The sequence below is a fragment of the Orycteropus afer genome, unplaced genomic scaffold (assembly GCF_000298275.1).
Source record: "Orycteropus afer afer isolate SDZICR_OR568_19922 unplaced genomic scaffold, OryAfe1.0 scaffold00278, whole genome shotgun sequence".
In the NCBI taxonomy this organism is placed as follows: Eukaryota; Metazoa; Chordata; class Mammalia; order Tubulidentata; family Orycteropodidae; genus Orycteropus; species Orycteropus afer.
Genome location: NW_006921865.1, coordinates 4597774 through 4612812, shown reverse-complemented (window position 1 = coordinate 4612812; position 15039 = coordinate 4597774).

Below are 15039 nucleotides of genomic sequence, written 5' to 3'. Positions count from 1 at the left end.
GCATAGTGCCTAAGGCATTTGTCTGCTAACCAGAAGGCTAGTGTTCAAATCTACCAGCCACTCCTCAGAAAGAAGGTAGTGCAACCTACTTCCGTAGTGATACCTCCTCAGAAACACAAGGAGGGGTCATATGAGTCAGATCTGACTCCACAGCAGTGAGGGTTTTTTTTTTTTTTTTTTTTCTGACATTTTACTTGTTGACCTGGGGTTTGTCAGCACCAGTAACCAGCAGCTGCCTGAGTTAAGAGATGCTCCCAGCTCCAGTATGCCGGGAGAAAAGGGCAGAGCTGAAAACCAAGGCTGAGGGGCCTTCGTCCAGCCACTAAAGCTGGCACTTTGAATTTAGACTTCTAGCTTCCTAAGCTATAAGAGAATAAATTCCTGTTTGTTAAACCATACATTTGTGGTATTTTCTGTTAGAGTAGCAAAACAAAACCCAAATATACAGATAAAAAAGACCTCCAAGAATCTGCACTTCTGGAAAACCTGAAAATCAATGAATAATCAGAAATAAATGGCCATTTCGGTAATTGCCACTGCTTTCAGTTTGTCATACCATGGTGGTTTGTGTATTTCAGTGATGCTAGAAGCTATACAACTGATATTTCAAATACAAGCAGGGTTACTCATGGTGGACAGGTTTCAGCAGAGATTCCAGGCTAAGACAGACTGGGGAAAAATTTGAGACCATCAACTTTTGAAAAAATTGGCCACTGAAAATCTTATGAATAGCAGTGAAACATTGTCTGATATAGTGCTGGAAGATAAGCCCCTCAGATTGGAAGGCACTTAAAACATAACTGGAGAAAAGCTGCCTCCTCAAAATAGAGTCAACCTTAATGATGTGGATGGAGTAAAGACTGTTTGCTTTTCATTTACTGATGGGACACAATTCAAAATGAGAGGAAAACAGCTGCAAACAGACATTAATAATTACAATGTGTAATATATGAAGTATGAATCCAGGAAAATTGGAAGCTTTCAAAAAATGAAATGGCACCCGTAAAGACCAATATCCTAGGCATTAGAAATGGACTGGTATGTTTACCTGTGTTTTATTGATTATGCAAAGGCATTTGACTGTGTGGATCATAACAGATTATGGATAACATTAAAATAAAGGGAAATTCCAGAACACTTCATTGTGCTCAAGAAGAACCTTTTCATAGACTAAGAGGCTATCATTTGAACAAAAAAAAAAAAAAAAGAAAGAAAGAAAAAATAAACACTGCATGGTTTAAAATCAGGAAAGATGTATGTGATGGTTGTGTCCTTTTACCATATCTATTCAATCTATATGCTGAGCAAAGGATCTGAGAAGCTGTATTATATGAAGAAAAAAGCAGTATCAGGATTGGAGGAAGACTCATTAACAACCTGCAAGATGCAGATGGTATAATCTTGCTTGCTGAAAGTGAAGATTTGAAGCACTTACTGATGAAGATCAAAAACTAAAGTCTTCATTATGGATTGCATCTCAACAAAAACAAAACAAAAATCTTTACAAATGGACCAATAAACGACATCACAATAAACAGAGAAAAGATTGAAGTTGTCATAAAATTCACTTTATTTGGATCCATAGTCAATGCCTATGGAAGCAGCAGTCAAGAAATTAGATGAATGCATTGCATTGAGCAAATCTGCTGCAAAATATCTCTAAAATGCTAAAGAGCAAATACATCACTGTGAAGACTATGGTGCACCTAACTCAAGCCACGATATTTTCAATAGTTTCATATGCATATGAAAGGTGGACAATGAATCAGGAAGGCATAAGAAGAATTGATACAGTTGAACTGTTGTGTTAGCAAAGAATATTGAAAATACCATTCACTGTCAGAAGTGTATCCTGAATATTTATTCAAAGCAAGAATGGCCAAACATACACTCATATATTTGATCATGTTGTCCGAAGGGACCACCCCCTTGAGAAGGATATCATGCTTTGCAAAGTAGAGGGTCAGTGAAAAAGGGGAAGAACCTCAATGAAATGTATTGATACATTGGCTGTAACAATGGGCTCAAGCATAGTAGGGGTCATGAAGATGGCTCAACACGGGAGAGTATTTTGTCCTCTGTACATAAGGTCACTATGAGTCGCATGATTGGATAGCACCTAACAACAACAAAGTAGAAGGTCAGCAAAGGGAGGAAGTCTCTTAGTGAGATGGACTGGCACAGTGGCTGTAGTTATGAGGTCAATCAAGCAAAACAAAAATTATGAAGATGGTGTAGAACTAGGCATTATTTCCTTCTGTTGTACATAGGATCACTATGAGTTAGAACCAAGAAGATAGGACTTAACAATAAAGGTCATAATAACTTTGATTACCTTTTATTAATCATTTACCTAATATAAGGTAATATGATGAACATTTTATAATTAATATTACATTAATTGGAAGGAAGATCGGGCAATCTACTTCCATAGAGATACCACCTCAGAAACCTAAGGAGGGGTCATTATGAATGAAATTGATTCAATGGCAGTGAGTTTGGTTTTTGGTTTATTACATTAATGCCATATAATAAGCATAGACATTAATACTATTAAATCTCTTTTTTTTTCCAATCAAAACACAAGAAAATATTATGGGCATGTGAAGTGAAGCTGAGCCTTCAACTTGGAAATCACCCTGCTGTGTCAAAATATGTCCTCTAGTTGATCTATCCACCATTTTACTGTCAGTTGGTCATGCAGCAGTGTGTTGCTTTGATGATGGAAGTTATACACCTGGTATTTAAAATACCAGCAGGATTAATCATAGTGGACAGATTTCAGTAGAGTTTCCAGACTAAGACAGACTAGGAAGGAGGATGTAGCCAGGCCTATTTCTGAAAAAATTACCCACTGAAGACCTTTTCAGTAGAAGTGAAACACTATCTGATAGAGAGCCAGAAGATGAGCCTATAAAGTTGGAAAACATTCAAAATATAACTGTGGAAGAGCTTCCTCCTCAAAGATGATTTGATCTTAATGACCTGAATGGAGTAAAACTTTGGGATCTTTATTTTTTGGTGTGGTATAATTCAAAATGACAAAGATAATAGCAAGCAACTGTTAGGAATCAGAACATCAAATGTACAAATTGTGAATCTAGGATAACTGGAACTTTATGAAGTAGAATGTATAAAGATAGATATCTTCAGGATTATTGAGCTGAAATGGACTGGTATTGGCCATTTTGAATTGGACACTCATATGGTCTACTATTAGGCCAGGAATGACAAGTTGAATAGGAACGGCTTCACATTCATCATCAAAAAGAACATTTCAATATCTATCCTGAAATACAATGATGTCAGTGTTAGGAGAATATCCATATGTCTACAAGGAAAGGTAGTTAATACTACTATTATTCAAATTTATGCAGTAACAATCAAAGCCTACAATGAAGGAATTGAAGTTGGTTACCAACATCTGCAATCTGAAATTGACCAAATATGCAATCGAGATTTATTGATAATTACTGGAGATTAGAATACAAAAGTCAGAAACAAAAAAAAAGAAGAAGAAGGATTGCTTCTCGGAAGATACAGCTTCAGTGATAGAAATGCTGTTGGAGATTGCTGACTATAGAACAGACCATGAATTGCTCACCTGCAAGTTGAAATTGAAGCTGAAGAAAACTAAAATAAGTCCATGAAAGTAAAAAGATGACCTTATGTATGTCCCTCCTGAATTTAGAGACCATCTGAAGAATAGATTTGTTGTATTGAACACCAGTGACTGAAGCAAGTTGTTGGATGATATCAAAGACATCATATATAAAAAAAGCAAATAGTCATTAAAAAGACAGAAAAAGAAAAGACTATCAAAATGGATGTCAGAGAGACTCTGAAAGTTGCTCCTGAATGTATTGTTACTAAAGCAAATGGAAGAAATGAAATAAAACATCTTGCTAAAGAGTCAGGGAGGCCACATCTTCTGACCTCCTCTAATCCCACAAGAGGAAGACAGAATCACCATCAGCAGCCCAAGGTTTATTTCTGTGAGGCCAGACATGCTGTCTCCCTGCAGCCCTTTCCCCAACCCAGATACCAAATTCTCCTCCCACAGCACCCACCACCTCTCTGCTGGGTTCGATAATTCACTGCAATGGCCACACAGAACTCACAGATTATGGAGTTTATTAGGGAAGCACCAGGCTACAATTCAAGTTCAGGAACAACACTCAATCTCTCTCAGCCCACCGTCTCTTAGGCAAAAGTCTCCCTTAGTCTCTCTCCCTGCTGTGCATGTCTCTCAGTGCCTCTCTCCCAGCAATGGGTGTCTCTCGATGTCTCTTTCTCAGCAGCATGTGTCTCTCATGAATGTGTTTCTCTCAGAAGCACATCTTTCTCAGCCAGCAGTCAGAGAGAGTCCTTCTGTCTCTAGTAGGGCTCCTTTTTGAGCCTGACAGAGTGGCCAAATTAACTAATCATAACATCAGAATTCTAAGCACCTGAGAGAGAGTGAACTTCCCAGAATATTGCTTTTTGCCACTCTCAACAGAAATACCCCAGGTGAACAACTTTAACAATCAGGAGTTCCTCATTTGCTCACAGAAAATTCCACCTTGGAGTTTACAAAGACTTATGGCTAGAAAAGCCATACCAGGTAATTTACTACACCACATATCTGAGCAGAAGATTTTAAAGGGCAACTTGAGAGTATGAAGTAAAGTGTAATAATTATTTTTTTCAAAAAGCTAGAGTTGGAAAGAATAAGCTTGGCATTTCTGAAGCTGAAATAACTTTAGAAAAAACTCAGGCCTTGAGTTGTGATATTGAAAGATTCTATGGGCAAAATACTGAACTGTGCAGAAAGCCTCAAAATAGATGGAAAGAATACAGTCACTGTACCAAAATGAATTGGTCACATTCAATCATTTCAGGAGGTAGTAAATGATCAAGAACCAGTGATATTGAAAAAGTGGTCCAAGCTACATGGAAGGACTTGGTGAAAAACAAAGCTCCAAGAATTGAGGGAGTACCCATTGAGATGTTCCAACAGATAAAGCACTGGAGGTCCTCACTCATTTATGCCAAGAAATTTGGAATATTGCTACATGAACAGCCAACTGGAAGAGATAAATGTTTGCACCCTTTCCAAAGAAAGACGATTCAACAGAATGTGGAAAATAGTGAACAATATCATTAGTAACACATGCAAGTAAAACTATGCTGAAAATAATTCAAAAATGGTTGCAGCAGTTCATATACAGAGAACTGCCAGAAATTCAAGATGGATTCAGAAGAGGGCATGGAATGAGGGATATCATTACTGATGTCAGTTGGATCTTGGCTGAAAGCAAAGAATACCAGAAAGACGTTTACCTCTGTTTTATGGATTATGCAAGGCATTCCACTGTGTGGGTCATTAAAAAAAACATCATAACATGCTCCTCAGAAGCAAGAATAGCCTGATTTTGTCTCTAGAACTTTGGTTATGTTATTAGAAGTGACCACGTTATTCTGTGTATTTCATGTTATAGAGAAGAATATCATACTGGGTTAAGTATAGGGTCAGTGAAAAAGAGGAAGCCCCTCAAAAAGATTTATTGACACAGTGGTTGTGACGAAGGGCTCAAGCATGGCAGTGATTGTGAGGATGGCGCATGAACCAGTAGTGTTTCATTTTGTTGTGAATTTTTCATTTTGTATGAATGAGTCTCATTTTGTATGAGTTTCATCTTGTATGAGTCGAAACCAACTGGGCAGCACCTAACAATGACTGATCTTTGGTATAAGCAATACCCTAGAGGTTTTTAAAATTATTTCTGGGCAAAACAATGTGACACTATTATATATATGACATTATTATAATTTCTAATCTGTGAAGTTAAAGTAATATTTGCAAGGCAGATATTATATTGCTAAGTGGGTAAGATTAATATTTTAAAAAACAAAGCATCCTGTGTTAGTTAGCTATTGCTACAATAATACAGCATAACACATAATCTCAAAATCTCAATGTGTTACAAACACATACATTTGGTTTGCCTCATTATGGATCCAAGAGTCAGCAGGGGCTGACTCTCTGCTTCAAGCTGTGGGTTGGATTATGATCTGTTACCTCTGCCTCTCATCTAGGGACCAAGGACTTCTGTGTGCCAAATACCTTCCTTGGGGTATGTTGAAAGCCACATTTAAAATTGAAGTACATTTAAAGTGTGTGGAAATGTTTGTAACACGTAATATACTAAAAGACACTGCAGTGATCAAGTGAAGTGTGAAATAAGCAATTTAATAGCTGACTTCAGAGCTTCTTTATTTTGTAGAGATTTTAGCCACAAGACACCACACTATTGGACCTACCATAATCTGTCTAAACTATGAAACTGAGGGAAACTAAAATTTCAAATTTGAAAAATAGCTTTGTCATTCCCATTCTCATCCTCAGAAACCTCACTTTGTGTCATAGTGAGTTACTTCAAATTTTAAATGGAGGTAGATAAATTCATAATGGGCATCTTTTCAGGCCCAATAAAAACAAGAGAGAAGAGAAAAACACACAGCCCTAATGCACAACACTAAATGTTGTTGTTAGGTGCCGTTGAGTTGTTTCTGACTCGTAGCAACCCCATGCACAGCAGAATGAAACACTGCCGGATCCCGCACCAGCTCCAGGATCCTCCCTATACTTGAGCCCATTGTCCCAGCTACCGTGTCAATCCATCTCGTTGAAGGCCTTCCCCTCTTTCGCGGACCTTCTAACGTACCAAGCATGACATCCTTCTCCAGGGAATGGTCCCTTCTGACAACATGACCAAAGTAGGTGAGACGAAGTCTGGCCATTCTCGCTTCTAAGGAGCATTTCAGATGCACTTCCTCCAGGACAGATCGGTTAGTTCTTTTAGCAGTCCATGGTCCTTTCAGCATTCTTTGCCAGCACCACAACTCAAAAGCATCAACTCTTCTTCGGTCTTCCTTATTCATTGTCCAGCTCTCACATGCACACGAGGCAATTGTAAATATTGTGGCTTGTGTCAGGTGCACCTTAGTCCTCAAGGAGACATCCTTGCTCCACTAAGTGCAGTTCTTAAAAAAAAAATATGTATATATATATATATATATATATATATATATATATATATATGTATATATATATATACACATGATGTAGAACTCCTCTATCTTCTAGCTTATGGACTGGTTAACAAAAGTTATTTTCAAGGTTTTCTCTCTCCATGGAATAAGACTTTCTAGGCTTACTTTGTCCTATAAAAAAAGAAAAAAAACTCACTGCCATTGAGTCAAATCCAACTCATAGCAACCCCTCCTTGGGTTTCTGAGGTGGTATCTCTACTGGAGTAGATTGCCCAGTCTTCCTTCCAAGGAGTGGGTGGTGGGTTGGAACAAACAGCCTTCTGGTTAGCAGTCCAATGCTTTCAGCACTATGCCAACAGAGCTCCTATACGTATAGAAAATAATCATTATATCTTCTATCACAAATGAAGATTGTTTTGGACCTATGTTTGGTGCTCCACCACCTATACACATAGTTACAAAAACAGCTGTGTTTTATTGAATTATTGACCATGATCCTTTATTCTTCATTTTATCTAGTGCCTGTGCCATAAATCTTTATAGTTACTCCTAGAAGAGACAAAGCGTAACTATTTGCTCTTTGATTAGTTTTCAACATGTGACAATTTGGCTAATTGTATTTTAGCAATTAACATATATAGGGAAAAAAAAAAAAAAAACTCACTGCAGTCATCAGATCCGACACATAGTGACCCCTCCTTTGGTTCCTGAGGCGGTATCACTACGTAAGTAGATTGACCAGTCTTCCAAAGGTGGAGTGGCTGCTGAGTTTGAACAGCCAGCCTTCTAGTTAGTAGTCAAGTGCCTTAGGCACTACGCTACCAGAGCTCCCAACTAGCACATGGGTTTGTAATTTTGGATATGCTTTTACTTCCACCGTGGCCATGAGAAGTGTTTTTCTGAGTCTCTTCAGTCTAGGCCTTAGTATAAATAAACATGGATCAACCAGAACAAAATAAAGAAGCTAAGCTCATTTGGACTTGAAGCTTGAAGTAGATTTCAATCATAGTTGACCCACAGACCCATAAGAAATAAAAGCTTATTGCAGGACTCGTTGAGATTTTATGGTTCATTGTTACACATCATAAGTTGACTGTTAAATGGCCTTCTAGAAAATAGCTCTTAATTCTTGGCTACAAGAAAATCAGGTTACAATGTCAACAGATATATATACACACAAACGCATACACACAGAGCATCCTCAACCACATGGGTCCAGCCACTTCTTAAATGTTTCTTTGGAGTGGAGTACCAGCATTATGTAATCACTTGGATGGTCTAGCTTTTAAAAATGAAGTAATCTTAAGTCTGATTTTGAATCGGAAAACCATAAAAGATTCTATGCCGTCTTGGGCAAAGGAAAAGCTTTAACACAACAACAAATTAATTCTCAATTGTATTTTATTATTTGGCCTTGGATAAATCTTACAGATAGACAGGGCAAATTTATAATAGAATAAAATTATAATTTTATATATTTGACTTTTATATATTTTATATATTCTATTTTTCTTTTACGATACACCAGGGTCCTAGAATTATCAGATATATTGTACATTTATGCCCATTGAGTAAAAGATGGAGCATAATTTTATCATTTAAAATCATTGCATAAATTTATAGTTGTATCTCTTATTTTATGACATATTTTCAGTCATATCTGTGATTTATTTGATGGTTGGTCTACCATATAATGTCAAATTATAGCATTGTTCCTGTGAGGAAATATAAAATTTTTATAACAATCTGCTCTACAGTAAGGTTTCTAAAAATTCACTGTGATGACAGTAACTTCCAATAGCACTTTTATGAACTGTACTTGGCATAGATTTATGGTTAAAAAAATAAATTGTCCCTTATGAATATGTAATGGCTTATATAATCCAAATTTTAAGATATTGGGATACAGATTGTTTTTATATCAAAATCTATAAAACCCTGTTTCAGGACTACCTCTCTGACATAGATTCCTCTCCAAGCTAATCTGACTGGTAAATTGGTTTCCAAAAGGAGGTGTCTATGTTGTTTCTGTGAGGCTTAAATACATATTACTTTGTACTGTGATCATAATACTGGACTCTTTCTTTAGAATACCTACCAAAGTAATATATTTTACACAGGAAGACTCCTGTTTTATTAGAGTAGATTACAGTCTTGCATGACACTATTTTTTGAAAAAGAAAGTTAGTTGCCATCAAACAAATTCTGACTCTTGCTGACCCCACGAGTGTCAGAGTAGAACTGTGCCTCTAACATTTTCAATTTTTCAGAAGATCACCAAGCCTGTTTTCTCAGGTGCTTCTGGGTAGATTTGAATCCCCATCCTTTAGGTTAGCGGATGAGTGTATAATCATTTGAACCATCCAGATTCGCACAATGCTTAGGAAGGGCAGTTCACAAACGCAAACACACAAGCAATAATAAACATTACTTACTAATAAAAACATAGTGTGAAATAGTTAGAAAGACAAACTATAGGTTGTTCTGAGATCATAACATTTACGCACATACTATAGAAAGCAAAACCACTAAGCAAAATAAAGAACTTGACTCGTGAAGTTAAAATTAAAAATGTTTATTACAGTGATTGCTATAACAGGATATTATTTTAAATATTTTAAAAATAATAGTTAACAGTCTTTAAAAAAAAAAAAAAACCCACTGCAGTCGAGTCGATTCTGATTCATAGAGATCCCCATTGGGTTTCTCAGGCAGTAAATCTTTACAGAAGTAGATTGCTCAGGAAGAGTATAGAGTCATGAAATTATTCATATATAGAAAATTATTCTTGATATCTTAGTTAAAATGCCATATTACATTACTAATTGTGGTGGTTATGTTTGTGTGTCAATTTGGCTGGGCCTGGTTGAGTGTCTGGGCAGCTGGTGGTAGTTATTCCCCATGATGAGACTGGCAATCAGTTCCATGGTGGAATCTACCATAAACAGCTGAGTAGCTGCTCTGGGTATGTAGTCTGCTTCCCATACATAAGAAGCAGCTTTGGGAATGGTCTCTAGCTTATGGCCTGCTTGGACCCTGCATGTAGCTGTATTTTTGCTCATCACCCTGCCATGCTCTGCTGACCTTGGGACTTACAATGGACTTAAATTAATGGTCTGCCATGTGGTTTGGTAACATAGGGACTGTACCTTTTTACTTGTCAACCTTGGGTTTGTCAGTCTCAGTAGCCAGCAGCTGTCTCAGTGAAGAAATGCCTCCAGCACTAGGGGGCCAGGAGCAGGAGACAGAGCTGGACCCCAAGGCTGAGAGGCTTTCACCCAGCCCCTAAAGCCTGGTACTTTGAACTCAGACTTAAAGCCTCCAAATTGTGAGGATAAACTCCCGTGTGTTAAGGCCATCTCATTTGTGATATATATTCTTGTCACAGTGGCACTAGGTAATCAGAACAGAATTTAACACTGAGAGAGTAGGTTGCTACTCTGACAGATACCTAAAAATATGGAAACAGGATTGGAGTGTGTCGTTGACCCAAGATCCTGGCAGAGAGACCCTGGCATATGGCATGAGAGACAGCAAGAGCAAAACCCAAAGACCGGCATGAGAGATGGCAGTAGCAGAACCGAAAGAACCGTCATGAGAGAGCAACAGCCTCACCAGCCCACGGAGGAGAAAGCTTGATGCCTTTAGTTAGGTGGCTTACTGGTGGAGTGAGTTGCCTTTGGGCATTAATTGGTAGAAAAGACCAGCATGGAATGGAGTAGCAGGTTAGCTGGTCCATGGAGCAAGAGAGGTGAGTGCTTTTGGTGGAGGAAGATTTCCAGTGGAGTGCGTTATCTTAGGCATTAATCAGCAGAAGCAGAGACCAAGGAAATGGAAACAGAGCTGCCTCAGCCTGAAAGGGTAGGACCTTGGCCTTTGGGGGATGGAACGACCACAGCCCCCTAGGTCTCAAAGAGCCAGGCCTTCACCAACCTGGTTCTGTAGTGTGGGGCTGCTCGTTCATGTGAGTCAGTGGGATGGAGCCATAGCTGTTGCCCAGGAGTGGGAGGGCAGGGATGCCATGTCCAAGAGAGAGAGGAAGGGGGCCTGCCAGGCCAATGGGGTGAGGTCACCACTTAGAGGAACTAGGGGACTGGAGCCACCCTGTAAGAGAGATCCATACAGATTCTACCCAATGAAGATCTGTACAGATGCCAAGCTGACAAGGGATGGAATTGTGGTGGTTATGTTTGTGTGTCAACTTGTCTGGGCCTGGTTGAGTGGCTGGGCAGTTGGTAGTAGTTATTCTCCTTGATGGGACTGGCAATCAACACCATGGTGGGATCGACCATAAGCAACTGAGTAGCTGCTTTGGGTATGTGGTTTGCTCCCTGTATATAAGAAGCAGCTTTGGGAATGGTCTGTAGCTTATGGCATCCTTGGACCCTGCATGTAGCCATGTTGTTATTCAGCAGCCTGCCATGCTCTGAAGTCCGATCTTGGGACTTACAATGGACTTAAATTAATGGCCTGCTGTGTGGTTTGGTAACATCAGGACTGTGTCTTTTTACTTGTCAACCTTGGGTTTGTCAGCCTCAGCAGCCAGCAGCTGTCTGAGTGAAGAAATGCCTCTACCTCCAGTGGACCAGAAGCAGGAGGCAGAGCTGGACCCCAAGGTTGAGGGGCTTTCACCAAGCTCCTAGAGCCTGTCACTTTGAGTTTGGACTTAAAGCCTCAAAATTGTAAGAATAAACTCCTGTTAAGGTCATGCCATTTGTGGTACATATTCTTGTCAGAGCAGCACTAGGTAACCAGAACACTAACATACTATACTGCAAATATTTGTGTGGGTTTGAGGTATCTGTCATACACACACACACCCCAAAACAAAACAAAAACCTTAAGAGATAATTCCAGTTGTAAAAAAGTTTTATCAAAGACTATGTTCAAAATCCAGTGATCAGCAGAGGATGAAGATATTATCATAAAATTCTATCTCTGCCTTCAATGAATCACTAGAAATGAAGTTATCTTAACTAAAATCTGAGCTAAAATACTGCTATATAGCAGGCTTTTGTTTTTGTTTTTCAAAATAATATTCCTCTCGGTTGGTTTAGTCACCAGAACATCTTAACTTTTAGCATGAGAACATTTAATGAACAGATGTTGAAATATTCTTATACATGAGATTTTAATTTTCTTATCCATTATATCAAATTTTAACTAATGCAGAGACTGACACACACAACATTATATTTTGTTACTCTGAAATGAAAAGTCTGTTACTCCTAAAATAGTTCTAGTGTAGACTAAGGAGAATAATTCCCAATGCTCAGTAAATGTTTTCCTGAGAGAATATTCTAAAGGATTCCCACAAAAATAAATGTTTTAAAACAGTAATATTTTCTTCTCTCTCTCTAGAAAAACTGCTGTAGGCATATAAAGACATTTAAATAAATCGGGAACGTGTATATAGATGCACTAAATCTCTCAATTGGATATGTCAGATGAATTAGTCATATAATTGTGTTATAGAATCAATAAAGATACATTGAATGATTACCATGTACTAGCTACTATTCAAGGCATTGGAAATATGATGATATGCAAAATACATGGTGTCTCCCTCATGCAGTGTGTAATGAAGCTTGTGAAAAACAGGAGCAGGGAACAAAAATACAGTGAGTTGAATGCTACTGTTTAGGTAAGTTGTTATTGTTGTTGTTGTTATTTGCCGTCGAGTCGGCCCCGACTCATAGCGACCCCTCCTTGGGTTTCCGAGGCAGTATCACTACGGAAGTAGGATTGCCCAACCTTCCTTCTGAGGAGTGGCTGGTGGATTTGAACCGCCAGACTTCTGGTTAGCAGTCAAGTGCCTTAGCCACTATGCTACCAGAGCTCCCGTTTAGGTAAGTAGGGAGTATTATTTCTAAAAGCCAACAAAGAGAGAGGAAGATTATTAATATTTTGAAATTCTAAAGAGAGCTATAGCCACAGATTTAAATAGTAGTGTCTACAGTGGAAGGGGTTATGGAAGGGGTTAATGACCCAATGAATGATTCCAAAGAAGTATGCAAAGATTTTGTAAATTTTAAGTTAAGGATTTTGCATATTATAGGGAATTAAAAAAAAAAAAAAAGCCTTTTGAGCTTATGAAAATGTAGTAAACTTCCATTTTATAGAGTGAGGTTTTTTGTTGGTTTGGTTTCTCATTTGTCTTTTTCTATGTGTTGCTGATGTCATTGTGTTGTTGCTGTTATTAAGAATCAAGGCAGAAACCTGGTGTGATATTTACTGGATTAGAATTCATGAAAATATAGTGTTGATTTTATAATTGCCTTTACCTAAAAAAAAGAGCTTTGGATAATTAAGTTGTAAAAAGAATTATATTATGTCCTTTAATTGTAGGAGGGATTGAGGAAATCAAATTGTCAATAAGCTATTCTTTCAAAGTGATAACTTGATGAAGACAAAGCATGTTAAAATGAAATCCCAGGTAAAGTATTCTATTAAATGATATGTATTGATAAGAGAAAATGTTAGTTAAAAATATAAAAAATAGACCATAGAAGTCCACAACCATGTAGCAAAGAAATAACACAATTGTAGTTTCTACTAATGCAATTCCAAAAACTATGAGGTGTTTATTCACCATTAGGTGTATATAACCCAGTTTCCCAATAGATTACAACCTAAGATTATAAGATTTCTGCTACTTTTGTTGCTCAGTGAAATCACATTAGATTTAAGAACTGCAGCTTATATTGATGCAGTGATGTATGAGTAAATTAACTGCATAGTATTGGTGTATTCCCTAGATGTCTAATAAATTTGTATTTTTGTTTTCAACATATTAAATTATCATTTTATTATATGCAACATCTTATTTTTAAACTTCTATATATTTGATCTTTCAAAAAAATAAACACACTAATTTAACCAAAATAATATTTAAAAGAAAAAACTTATTGACCTCAAGTTGATTTTGACACATAGTGATCCTATGGGGTAGAATAGAACTGCTCCATAAGATTTCTACTAACAACTGGTCTGTCAGTTTATCTTACTGTGGTAGCTTGTGTGTTACAGTGAGGTTGAAGGCTATGCCTCTAGTATTTCAAATATCAGCAGGGTTACCCATGGTGGACAGGTTTTAGTGGAACTTTCAGACTAAGACAGACTCAGAAGAAGGAAGGGGCCATCCACTTCTCAAAGAATTGGCCAGTGAAAACCTCATGAATAGCAGTAAAACAGTCTGATATGTTACTGGAAAACATTATGACTAGCCCTGAAACATTGTCTAATACATTTCCAGAAGATGAGCCCCTCAGGTTGGAAGGCACTCAAAATCTGACTGGGAAATAGCTGCCTGCTTAAAGTAGAGTTGACATTAAGGACATGAATGGAGTAAAGCTTTCAGGACCTTCACTTGCTGATGGGGCACAATTCAAAATGGGAAGAAACCATTGCAAACATCCATTAATAATCAGAACATGGAATGCATGAAGTATGAACCTAGGAAAATTAGAAGTTGTCAAAAAAAGAAATGGAATGCATAAAGATTGATATCCTAGGCATAAGGAGCTGAAATGGACTGGTTTTGGTCATTTTGAATCAAGCCATCATATGTTTTACTAAGCCAGGAATGACAAACTGAAGAGGAATCACAAAAAGCATGTCACGATCTGTCTTGAAGTACAATTCTGTCAGTGGTAGGATAATATCAATACATCTAGGAGGAAGACTAGTGAATGATATTATCACTCAACTTTGCACACCAACAACTAAATCCAAAGATAAAGAAATTGAAGAGTTTTACCAATTTCTGAAGTATGCAATAGACCAAACATAAAGTCAAGATATACTGACTATTATTGGTGATTAGAATGTGAAAGTTGGAAACAAAGAAGAATCATTCATAGTTGGAAAATATGGTCTTGGTGATAGAAATGGAGATTGTATGATAGAATTTTGCAAGGCCAATGATTTGCTCATTCCAAATACTTTTTTGCAACAACATAAATGATGGCTACATATGTGGATCTCGTCAGATGGAGTACACTG